This window comes from Phragmites australis, chromosome 22, assembly GCF_958298935.1.
Source record: "Phragmites australis chromosome 22, lpPhrAust1.1, whole genome shotgun sequence".
Lineage (NCBI taxonomy): Eukaryota > Viridiplantae > Streptophyta > Magnoliopsida > Poales > Poaceae > Phragmites > Phragmites australis.
This window is the reverse complement of record NC_084942.1, coordinates 21,789,315-21,802,621: the sequence shown is the minus strand read 5'-3', so window position 1 is coordinate 21,802,621 and position 13,307 is coordinate 21,789,315. Positions and strand designations below refer to the sequence as shown.

Sequence of the window (13,307 nt, the reverse complement as noted above, 5' to 3'; positions counted from 1 at the left end):
GAATTTCAGAGGATGCAATAATTTTTTATGTGTGTATTTTTTTATGTCGATTGAAAGCAATTCAAGAATATCAAATAAGAATTTTTTATGTTCATTAAAAGCAAGTTTGAAGCAAAAAATTAAGACATGTTTCTCATGTTTTTCAGGTCCAATTTGTGTTTCATGCAATGTGCTAGGTCTCCAACATCTTTTCTCAAATCGGGTGAACTACTTTGAAACCTTTTTTTATGTGTAATCAAAATATGAGTTCAATAAGGTGAATTTGAAGTGCCTGTATAGAGAGAATCTAGTGGAAATATCATATTTTGTTCAATGTTTTCAGTAGTAAAAGTAGGTTAATTCTATAAATGTAGGCAAATCTAATGAATTGTAATTATAATTGCAGGTATTTTAGTAATTCTAATGGGTAGATATATGAGTTTTAACAAGCAGATTTTCCATATATTTTGAAGATGTCTTTCCTAATTTCTTTCACTATTAGGAAATTTCATTATTTCAAACAAGCAACAATTCAAAAATAGCAAGCAAAAAAAAATGCTAAATGTATAGCAACATGCAAAATAGATCAGTAGAATGCAAAACTTAATTTCTATCTCCAATTTGTTTTGCAAGTCGTGAAATGGTTACTAGAATGCTTGCGCATTTTTCTGTAATGAAGATTTGAAGGTGGGGGGGGGGGGGAGCAATTCTGGACAAGTGTATCATCTAAAGAGACAACAATGATAACATGTGTTTATCTCATAGGCAAATATGCAGTGCTACTATGGGCAAACATGCTGGAATGTTTTGTGTTCAATTGGACATCCATGCTACACAAAATATGCTATGATTGATCATCCATGCTGCAATTGAACATCCTTTTTGTTATAGGTATAGTTAATGTTCAGCTTGAAACAAATTTGATCTAAATTGGACCAAATTTATGCTTATGTCTACATTTTCTTGGATCCAATATGCAACATTATGTGTACTTAATTCTTACAAAATGCATATCCAGTCTGTAGGAAAAGCATATCAGAGAAGAATTTTAAGACATGCTTCTCATATTTTGCAAAATGCATACTAGATTTTAGTCAAATTTGTTGCAAATGTTGACAACAATGGCTATTCATCTTGTCATTGTGGTGGCTAGTTTGTTAGAGGACGTGGGTGTTTTCCTTCTAACGCAAGTGGGAATTGATCCTATTTAATTAGGGGCGGGGTGAGCATGTGCAGAAAAATGCATGCAGGTGCAGGTGCAGGCATTAGCATGATCCAAGAAAAAAATTCATTGGACTCGGTGCAAGATTAGATTGTTCACAAGGTTTAACACATCATTACTACTGCTGATTCACACCGGGGAAGACCTAGCTAGAAAACTAAGTAGGGTTTAACTCATTGTTACTACCACTATTGAATACATAATTTTTTCTTTGTAAAACATAAGAGACTAAAGCGAAATTTTAAAAATGGGCGGGGTATATGCCCCACTACATATAAGGTAGGGATAATTCTTCATATGCCACCAAAAAAATTCAAAATCCATGATATGCCACTATAGTGACTAAGGTGGGCCACGTGACTAAGGTGGACCCACGTGTTATAGACATACCGATGGCATATCCAGGTATTTTGAGTTTTTTGGGTAACACATAAGGAAATGGCCCAATAAGCTATATCCACCCATAGATTCACACTATCAACTATACCTTATTCTTAATTAGAGCGACCCTAGTGCCTGTTCGAATCGAACCACACTTGTGGGCCCATTAAAAGCGATGTTCCATATGGTTCGTAGCTACAACGTCAAGTTCGATTTGTTGAACCCCATCAAAGAGGAAAAAAAAATCCATTTTCCATCTTCCCATTCTCTTCTTCCTCGCTCCCCACATCTCGTTTTCTCTCTCTCCCCCTTGTGAACAAACCTCCAACACCGTCGAAGATTGCCACCGGATCCAGTAGCCTCGGTCCTCGTTGACCATGAAAACGAGACCCTTTCACGTCCCTCTACCATTTCTCTCATCATCAAGCATAGATTCACAAAGGCGCAACACGGCTGTGGCAGAGCACATGCACGTTGGGTCAAGAGTGATGCGGTAGCGGACGGGACAGAGAGGTGGACGTGCGGACCAGGTCATTGAGCTAAGGCCACCAGAGTGTCAACTCCTTGTTTCCATGCACATTTTCTCTCTCCGAGCAATTCTTTATTCGCTTGGTCCAAACCGAGTTTGGTGTTCGAACCAAGAAATATTTCGCCTTTGTTCGGTGCCTCTAGTGTATAAATCGAATTGTGCTGCTTCTCCCCCCTCCCCCCTAGTGGATCGATTTTCTCCCACATTGGAGTTGCTCTTAGGCCCATCACACACTATTCCGGCAAACCTCATACATCAACCAAACACTACATTTGTTTGAGCAGGTTGACTATATGTTGGATGTGTGAGAACGTATGCTCATTTCAACTCTTTGAAGTCATTGCTGTTTGCGATGGGCACCCATGGTTCATCTCAAAACTTCTCGGTTATTCAAAATATTTGTTCAAAGATTCGCAAAATTATGTCTCACCTCGTCTTTCTTTGGGTTGCTCTCTTGGTATATCCAAACCCGGATACATTGTCGCCCTAGTTCTTGAAAAACTATCACCATTTGTATAAAAAGTGTTTTCAATCTAAATTGCATACGGATAGGATACCCCTTAACCCACATACACCAGTAGGTTAGCATTTAGGGAGATTCCACGATTTGCCATTAAATAACTTGACATGTTCCTTATATACCATCATTGTGTCAATGACATGTGGTTTCAGGTCCCACATGTCATCCTCACCATGAATGATATATTAGGGATTATGCTGTTATTCGGTGACATATCATGGATTTATCCTAGCATTTGTGATATTTTTATTCTATCCCACTTATCTGACCCCTGTCTTTGACATTGTTGTCTCCCAAGTCCCAACCGAAAACGACACTCTCCACCGTACACCAACCTACAGCCGTCCATCTCACCCCTTGCAGCATCCAACGATCCTAATCTCCCTCACGAGTCATAACCCCCTCCTCATCCACGCGAGCGGCGATGACTTTTTGGAAACACCCCTCCGAATCTAGCAAATTAGCCCTCATATAGCTTTGCCCCGCGCTTCCCCTTGCTTTCTCTCCCCTGCTCCTACGCTTCTCCTCCTCCCTCTCCGATCCCCGCTGCACAAACTGCATCGCGTAGGTGTGTGCAGCGGCAAGGAATGAAGAATGCAGCCGCTAACCAACGCATAACCTGCTCATCTCCCTAGCACAGGTGAGCTTGCCGCTCGAGCTTTCGGAGTCTATAATTCCTGGGATGGCTTGGTTCGCCGCGTTCTTGGGCTTGCCTATCCATGGTGGGGAGCCTTGGGTGGCACCATGTTGGTTCTTTGAGCTCTTGATGCAATCCAATCCTGTGTTGTTTTCAAGCATCAAAGATTTAGTGGTTTTCCCTCTTGATGGATAATTTCTTGTCCACTATGATTCTCTATAAATTTTCATTGTATATAATATTCCATAGAGATCTATTTGATTTGTTTCTTTCTCTAGTTCCGTTGTTCAGATACTGATGCTTGTGAGAGTTGCAAGGGGCTAAGGTCCATTTGAGGTTGAGGAGGAGCTCGTAGTTCAAGAAAAAGATTCCCATGCTTCTTCTCCAGTTCAGCCATGGAGGAGGTGGAGGTGGCGAACATGGTGGCAGTGGAGAGCTGCCATCAGGTGTTGGCCCTGCTCTCCTAGTAGCAAGACCCAGCCCTGGCCATGCTAGAGGCAGGTTCTCTAGGAGAGGCTGGCCTGCGGGGTTCTTAAACCAGAAGGGCTTCTTGGGGAGCAGCGGCAACACCCTGTTGGAGATGATGCCCAGCTCTGCTGTTGTTGCTCCATCTCCATCGACTAGCTATGTGCATTTGTGCGCCCGTGTTAATGGTGCGACAGATGCGGGGGGGGGGGGGGCTGGATTTGGCTAGCTCGAGCGGTAAGAGTGTGAATGCTAACCACTTTGGAGCTCCGAAGCTGGTCCAGCCATGGTCGATGCAGTTCCCAATTGGGAATGTTGCGCATAGGTACCCATTCCACCACCAGCATGCGCGGCAGAAGTTGTAGGCCGAGATGTTCAAGCAAAGCAACAGTGGCATCAGCTTGAAGTTTGATAGCTCTATTCTCAGTGGCGATGCTGGGACAATGTTGTCGGCAAGATCATTCATGTCGTCCTTGAGTATAGATGGGAGTGTGGCTAGCTTGGATAGGAAGCGACCACTCCATTTGGTCAGTGCGCCAGTGGCGAGCGACCTAGCGGATGTGCACCGTGAGCCCAAGCGATGGTGCATGGGCATGGGGAGGATGGCAGAGCAAGTGTGCCACTACTGGCAAGTGGCATTGCTCAAAGAGGAGGTAAATTCTATTCTTGTAATGATTCTTATACTTACCTCTTGTTGGGTGGGAAATTGCGAATTAAGAGGTCGATTAAAGTGCCTACCATTAGCAACAAAATTGTTGATATACCTCCAGATGAATACTCGTGGCGAAAGTACGGCATAAGCCGATTAAGGGTTCCCCTCACCCAAGGTAAACTAAACAAGAAATATTGGCATTCATCAACTAACAATAAAATGTGTATAAAAGTCTCTTCAGTCACGATGATTGATGCATTATTCCCCATGTTTTACCATGAGAGATGGCATATATTCATTAAGCACTCATGGTGCCCCTTTTTCCGTAGAATAATTGTTTGCGGATCCTCCCATCCACTTTACTGTTTCCTTACTCCCAAGTGCTTCTGCAATCAAGGCGTGTTGATAACTTAGTTGCTAGCACAATTAAATAGTTTAGTGGATTATCTTGGGGTTCAATTCTTTCTTGTGCCCATTTGTGAGAAAGCAAGGATCTATCATGGGGAACCTAAAGTAGGTAAATTGTTATTGCTACATGCATTTGAATGCTATGCTTGGCTATCTACATCCTAATCTTGATTGCCCTCATTCTCCCACCCCATATGTAGCCCTACCATGAAAGCAAGCACATGGTGTTGACTGTAATGTGCTGAAAATATAGTTCACACACGTGAACAGTAATCACGGTATTGTAGCACTTGTGGGTATTGTAGCACCGCTCAGCCTACAACGTTGGGTTAGAGATAAGATTAGTTGTTAGGGATCAGATTATATTAGTTAGAGATAAGATCTATTAGTTAGTTTAGATTGTTAGGATCGACTCCTATATAAAGAAGGCACATCATCCATTGTAATCACGTAAAGAAATTAATCTAGTCTATCAATATTCTGCCTCCCTAATCTATGGTCTAATCCTTCCCCTAGCAGCCGACGTCATTTGGCTATCCTCGTAACGAATGATTACCCTAACATTGATTGTTCCCCGTTTCACATATTCTCTTCGCCTCTGCATGATACTAACTGCGCCGAGGACTTGAATCTAATGCAGGGGTTATTACAAATGCAGCAGTGTTAGGGGCTGCTCGACAAGGAAGCATGTTGAGCGGTGCGTAGATGACCCGACGATGCTAATTGTGACATATGAAGGCGAGCACAACCATACTCAGCTGCCAGTGCAGTCTGCTTAGACCTAGAGAATCTCTAGATCACTGCGCTTCATTCAGGGAACACCTGAGACCATGCCTTTGCTGAAGGGTGATCGAGCTTGGTCATGTAAAAATTCAGTCCGATGAACTTCGAATGCAATAGTAACAAACATGGAACCATTTGAGAATCTGATAAGAAATCAAGTTGAAATGTGCCTTGGTTTGCATGTGATGAGTCATTGACAATGTTAGATTTGAAATGATTTTGGTTGGCAAGAGCTTGTTTGTGTGTGATCTTGTTTATGACTAACCAAAGTTTGAATTAGAGCAGACTGTTTCAGCGTCCAGAAAATTATGCCTCACCGGAACATCCGTTGTGTGGGTTTTTGACCACACCGGATAGTCTGGTGTTACGATGAAGTGAGTACCAGAGTATTTTCAGTGCTGAAGCAGAAATGATAGCAAACATCGGATGGTCCGATGATGGACTTAGAGGGCGTTGGTGTATTTTTTGTAGATAGGAGATTTTTGGCGTCAAGTTTGATTATGTACGCCGGATAGTCTGGTGCTGAGTTTGTGAACACCGGAGAATGCAATGAACCTTTTATTGCAGAGAGGTTCCAGAAGGGTGGTTCGATGGATTGGCATACGCCGAATTATCAGGTGATGGACATGAGATCAGCGGAAGCTTTCACCGGACCTTTTCTTATAGAGAGAAACTTTCCTGGAACAGATAGTGTTACACTCATCGGATGATCCGATGTTCATGAGTAGAACACACCAAAACATTCGGTGTTCATATTTTCTGCAGGATATACTCTGAGTTGAAGTTTTTAATTTTGTGCTAACTTGGAGATGTTTTGGAGTGTAGAGAAATGTGTTTGCTTGTTTCTAGGTGTGCAGGTGACGGATGCAACTTGGCGGTCGACGATGGGTGATCGAGGCTAAGCGGGTGCTTGGTGCCGGACGATCAAGGAGGGTCGAGCGGAGTCAATGGTGATCCTAATTGTACACATGAAGGTCAAGCAAAGCATGAAATGGAGGATAAAGATGACGTGTTGACAAAGTCAAGCGAAGGGGATGCCGGTGCAAGTGAAAAGACAGCCCGAGGGATCCAGAGCAGGAGAGACTTGCCGGCGGTCAAGATCACAAGATGGAGAGAGGACACACGTCATCATCAGAGTGCTTGCTTCAGGTGGAAGCAAGTGGCAGCTAGTCACGTTTTGAGAAGCATGCTAGGGTTTCACGGTTTTGCCTCAAAATCATAGGAGGACTGGAGGAGTATGTGGCATCATCGTAAAGCTTGCGTCGAGACAAAGCCAAGTCATGAAGGCGCCGAGGTTGTCCGATGAATGGAGAAAAAATAGGCCAAAATACCCTCGATGATAGGTAGAAATGCACTATAGGAGATGGGTACTTTAGGAAAAAAACTGAAAACTTGAGGTCAAATTTCTTAGGTCTATAAATAGATGGATGGGGCTTTGAAAGAGGATGAACCAGCCATTTGAGCCCCTTGTGCCACTCATATGAGAACATTGTACTAGTGTTTTAGAGGAGAAGATGATCAGTGCTTAGCCTATGTAATAGATAAGAGTTTTAAGAAGAAAATCTTAGTAATCCACCTAAAATAGGGCTGATCTCTTTGAGTAATGAAGTTTATTTTGTTACATATGCTTGAATTCACCTCATTCTAGTTTTCCTCTCTTGGTTCTTTTGCCTTGTGTGCAAGTTTTTCCTCTACGGTGTGGATTTTCATTTTTCTTTTTGAGCTGAAATTTTAACACCTTGGGAGGTTCTTCTTCTTAATGCTAAAGGCATAAAATTCACATACACATACATATGTGATAAGATCTTGAATTTCCTTGTCTTTAGACTATCATCTTAGAATTTTTTTCACTCGGTGTTCATCTCTTGATCCTTGAGTGATCTTTCTCTTAGAATTTTTTTCACTCGGTGTTCATCTCTTGATCCTTGAGTGATCTTTTATCAAGATTGAACCTTTGTGCGAGGATGAGTCATGAATTGGTTTGTTGTAAAATCTAGTGTTCGATTCCAATCATGAGACCCATTTTTTGTTGAATCTTCAAGTTTGGTTTTTTATCATTCCCCGGAGTCTCCGGACTTTCTGGGTAGGTGTAGTTTTTCCGCTACACATTTGTATTGCGATTTGTTGTGATTCTCTTGTAGAGGTGCATTGGGTGATCGAATAGGAGAAGGTCATTAATTTCATAAGAAATTTGTTGAGATGTTTATTCACCCTCCCTTTAGTCGTTACTCTTGATCTTACAATTGGTATCAGAGCCAGTTTGATCACTTATTGACCTTAACCGGCTTTGTGATCCGTATACGACATAGAGAGAAGTGTAAAGATTCCACTATTTTATTGCTGTGATTTTTCATACTGGAAGGTGCGCATGGAAGCTTATCTTCTAAATCAAGAAAGTGCAATATAGGAAGTAGTTGATTCCAACCACGAGATCTGTGTTGCTCGCACGACTCAGGTTCAAATCGAGCAATATGAGGCCAACAACAAGACCATAAATATTTTATTTACTAGCCTGAGTCGGAATGAGTTTGACAGGGTCCAACACATTCGTATTGCCCGGGAGATCTGGAATACTCTGAGTGTCTTTCATTAAGGCACTAATCAGATTAAAGCTAGAAGCCACAACACATACAACAAAGAATACCAAATATTTGTGCAAGGCCCTAGAGAGTCTTTGGATGTGATGTTTGCTTGCTTTGATGGGATTGTTAGCAATATTCGATCAACTGGTGTTTTGCCCTATTCTGACCACGAGAGAGCGATCAAACTTCTCTATGCTCTTAACCATAGTATATAGGAAGTGAAGATCTCGAGCATTGAAGGGTCTCTAAGTTATGATACATTGACTTGTGATGAGCTCTTCAGCAAACTCAAGTCCACCAAGATAGCCAAGATGGCTCGGATCAGTCTCAGAATTCCCCTATCTCAGAATATGGCATTGGTTTCCAAACCTGGTGGTGACAATCAGTCTGTAGCTAGATTTTCTTGTTCTAACACTTCATCGAGTAGATTTTCTTTGTCTTCGTTGGTTTCTGTCACATAGGAGCAGGTGGACACGCTGAATGATGAGGACCTTGTGCTGATTGTGAAGAAATTCATACGCTTCTACAAAAATCACCAAGACCGGAGAAGTCATAGTTCTCGTGCCTACTTTGAGTATGGTGACACTACCCACTTCAAGGCGGGCTACCCCAAGCTCAAGAAGAGGGAGGACGGTAACCACGATTACAACAAGCACAAGAAAAAGAATAAGAAGCCATTCTTCAAGAAGAACCGTGACAAGATGGCTAAGAAGGCAGCCAAGACATCTTCTAGGGTGTTTGTGGCGGCCCTCAGCGACATCGACACCTCTTCCAGCGAGGAGGAGAGCTTGGAGGAGGATGAACTGCAAGCAAAGAACAAGAAGAAGGCCAAGAACTTCACTGGCATCTGCTTCATGGCGGGCGACAACAACGACGATAGCGACCCTGAGTTGGATTCTTCCAAGGTATTGCCTTCCTATGACCCATTTTTCATCCAAGTTGATACCTTGAATGATACTCTTGTTGGCTATTATAGGTTATTTAAGAAAGTTGTGCGTGAGTTGAAAGATCTTACGCCTAAATAGGAGTCTATCTCTACTGAACTTGCATTGCTTAGGTCTAGATCTGATGTTGAGGAGTGTGAGAGTTGCCTGATAGTCATGGTTGAACTTGCCGAGCTTCGTAATGTGCATGCTCAAGTCATTAGTTGGCTTGAGAGTGCCGAGAAGAAGCTCCTTGAGGAGAAGTCTAGGTCTACTCTCTTAGGTGCTTGTAATAATTACCCTTTCCTCGCAAAAGATGTTGAATTGAAAGACAAGTGTTTGAAGGAGCTAGAGTATAGATTGGAGAGTGTCGAGAGTTCTAAGGATGTGCAACTAATTTGTTCCACCTGCACCATCTTTCAGGACAAACTTAGCTGGGTTAGAGGGCAAGTTCAAAAGCTTTTGACTGAAAATAAGTACCTCCTTTCTCTGGTGGAGAAGTGCTCAGAGGGCAAAGGGAAAATAAATTTGATCTTGGCTAAGACCAAGATGTATGCTGATAAGGCGGGTTTGGCTCTTGAATTGCGTTTTCAGAGGGTGGCTTACAGTGAAGAGAGTAAGACTGTGTTCACCACACCTACTACCCTAGAAGCTAATAGTCCAAAATCAATACCACACTACAACCAATCAAAAAACTCATTTATCTACCCACAAAGAATAAACCCGCACCACAACCCAAGAGAGCTCCACAGCCTAAGATGAGAGAGCCTATAATAGAGCACCGAGTGATCGGCAGAAGAGTTCCTGAGAGACGCTACCACTGTACCTACTACCAGAGAGAGGGTCCCTTGGTTAGGTTTTGCTTTCGTCGTAGGAGAGATGAGTGGCATGAGTGGGAGTGGAGCACCCGGGACATGTACCGCCTCTCTGTTGGTGTACATGAGCCTTTTTCTTGCTTCCACTCATGAGTCGCTAGCATTTTTTAGTCTCTTCCTAGAGGTGTTGCCTGACATGGATTTTGTCATGACTCATGCTTTTAGTCCACGTGTAAGAAGCTTTGAGTCTCCGTGCTTTGGCGGACCATGTTTTCCTCATCGTGGTACTCGCCCTCAGCATACTAGACCTGTTTTACATGCACATGCTTTTACCACGGATGACCCAGTACTGGATTCTCAAAAGATTTTTGACTAACTCCAATATTGAGCCATCCACCTATTATTCTTCTCATAGTTAGGTGGCAGGCGGAGGCCTGTAGAACAAGAAGCTCATTGACTCTGGTTGTTCGCGTCACATGACCGGAGATTCATCATTGTTCTCCAGCCTCACCCTCGTAAAGCGACACGAGTACATCACATTCGGGGATGATCGGAAAGGAATGGTGAAAGAAAAAAGTATGATAAGGGTGAATGAGAGTTTCACTCTTAAGGATGTAACTTTGGTACAGCATCTGGGATACAATCTTCTCTCTATATCTCAGTTGTTAGATGAGGACTTGAAAGTGCGTTTCAAACGCGATACTTCTCGAGTTCTCGATTCTTCTGGCAGGAGAGTTTTTGGAGCTAATTTTTTTAGTCCCTTGGTTCTTCTCGTTGTTTGATTGCCCAACCTTCTTCTAAGTTTTGGATGTGGCATCAAAGACTAGGGCACATAGCTTTGATTTACTTACTCGTTTGAGTGCTCTAGGCTTGATCTGAGGATTGTCCAAGCTCAAGTTTGAGAAGATCTTGTTTGTGCTCCTTGTCGGCATGGCAAGATAGTTGCTGCCTCCCACCCACCAGTCAATATGGTGATGACTAAACGACTAGAAGAGCTTCTACATATGGACACTATTGGTCCTTCTCGGGTTCATTCGGTGGGTGGAAAGTGGTATGTTCTTGTTATTGTTGATGATTTCTCTCGCTACTTCTGTTCTTGTGAGCAAGGATGAAGTGTTCTCACACTTTCAGAGATTAGCTTTGAAATTATTCAAGGAACTCCCTAGTGTATTGAAAGCAATTCAAAATGATAATGGCACTGAGTTCAAGAACTATCTCTTTGATGCTTTCTGTCTTGAGCATAGAATTGAGTATCAGTTTTCTGCCTCATGTGTTCCTCAATAGAATGGCGTGGTTAAGATAAAGAACATGACTTTGGTTGAGATGGTTAGGACGATGCTCGATGAGCATATGACTCCTGGAAAGTTTTAGGCTGAGGCTATTAGTACAGCGTGCTACATCTCAAATCAGATTTTCTTACGCTCGATCTTGAATTTGACTTCTTATTAGTTATGCTTTGGAAGGAAGCCGAATGTTTCGCATTTGAGAGTTTTTGGGTGTCAGTGCTTCATCATAAAGCGTTGCAATCTTGACAAGTTCGAGTCGTGTTCTTTCGATAGCATTTTCTTAGGGTATTATCTTCATAGTCATGCTTAGAGAGTTTACAATCTTGACACTAACACATTCATGGAATCCTATGATGTGACTTTTGATGAGTCAACCTCATGTGCTAGTTCTGTCCTTGAGTGTGCAGGTGATCCGAAGATGAGCAAAAGCATCTTTGTAGGTGACGACTCCTTCCAGCTCTTGGTGATGACAAGGATAATCCACTACTTCCCTCGACCACACCTGCTCTAGAGCTAACTCCTGCTTCTTCTACTCTAGCAGAGAGTCTTGCAGCCTCTACCACTTCAGCTGCTTTTGAGTCTGCACCAGCAGTGTTTGAGGGGGAGGTACATTCACAGCGTGAGTCCCCTCAACACATTCAGTTGCGACACCCTTCAGAGACGATGATCAGTGACATCAATAAGAAGGTAACGAGGTCCAAATCTATTTCTCATACTCATTTTACTGATTCTGCATTCATTGCTTGTTTTGAGCCTCGTGATGTTGGGCATGCTTTATTTGATTCGAGTTGGGTCAATGTCATGCATGAAGATCTTGAAAACTTTAAGAGAAATTAAGTTTGGGTCCTTGTAGAGCCACCCATAATGTTTACACCATAGGAAACAAATGGATTTTTAAAAACAAACAGGGAGAGGATGGATCTGTAATAAGAAACAAGATTAGACTAGTGACTTAAGGTTTCACTCAGGTTGAGGGGATAGACTTTGGAGAGACCTTTGCACCCGTAGCTAGGCTAGAAGCCATTAGGATCTTTCTTGCATTCGCAACATTCGCAACCATGCCACTCGCCTCACGCGCCCACGCACGCGTGCCGCGCTCACCATGTGTCACTCTTCCTGTGCCACATGCTTAGTAGTTGTCCAGTAACTGTCATTCAGCAATTCTTTAGTAGTGTCCAGTAGTCATCGAATAATTCTCCAGTAATTGTTAGTAGTTATGTCAGTAGCTAGACAACTACTGAAAAATTATTCAGTGGTGTCACTAGTTCAATATTTAGTAATTCCAAGTCATAATAACATTGTTCAATAGTTTGTATCAGTAGTTTTAGTAGTTGTCAGTAGTTTGTTCAATAGTACTAGTACTATGACTTAGAACTACTGGACAACTACTGATAACTACTGACATCATTGAATAAATGCTGAACAAAAACTAATTTGACTTGAGACTACTGAACAATAATTACTGACAAAACTACTGAACAACAACTAAATAACTACACACTACTGAATAATTATTGATACTACTGGACATCTACTGAGTAGCGGGAGGCGCACGCGGGCGAGCACGTGGCACTGGGTAGGTGCGACTGCGCGCCACATGGCGCGTGCTGGTTGGTAGGCATTGGGGCACTCGCGCTGCGCGTGGGCAGGCGCCACCATGTGTGCGCAACGGGGCGGGTAGCCTGCTAGCTCGGGCTGGGGCAGGGCAGCCTGCTAACGCAGGTGGGGCGAGTGGGCTAGGTCAAGGTGGATACAAAATAGCTATTCTATATTCTAGATATAGAATAGCGCTACTATATATATATATATACCAAATAGACCCCAAGCATGGTGGTGGCATCTATACCATTGAGGTAGAGGGGGTGTCTGCATGGAGGAGTCTAGGACATAGAACAAAAAGTTGGATCAGTAATCGAATCGGTGAGCCTACTGGTTCAGTGATTTGATGGTTGGACTCGTGGGTCAACCAATTGAACCATGGTTAAAAAAATATTATATAGGGCATATATTTGTCCATTTACACAAAAGAAACAAATAATCTTAGATGGCTAGTAGGGGCAGCACTCAAGCGTGAGACCCAGGTTCTTTTCTCAGAATTTCCACTCATTTATTTGATGCTGGGCCT

General features: G+C 42.7%; 1 pseudogene; it reads left to right on the top strand.

Moving 5' to 3' along the window:
• Window positions 1-3,663: 3,663 nt before the first annotated feature.
• LOC133905392 (probable WRKY transcription factor 74) lies at window positions 3,664-5,572 on the top strand (annotated as a pseudogene).
• Window positions 5,573-13,307: the final 7,735 nt, after the last annotated feature.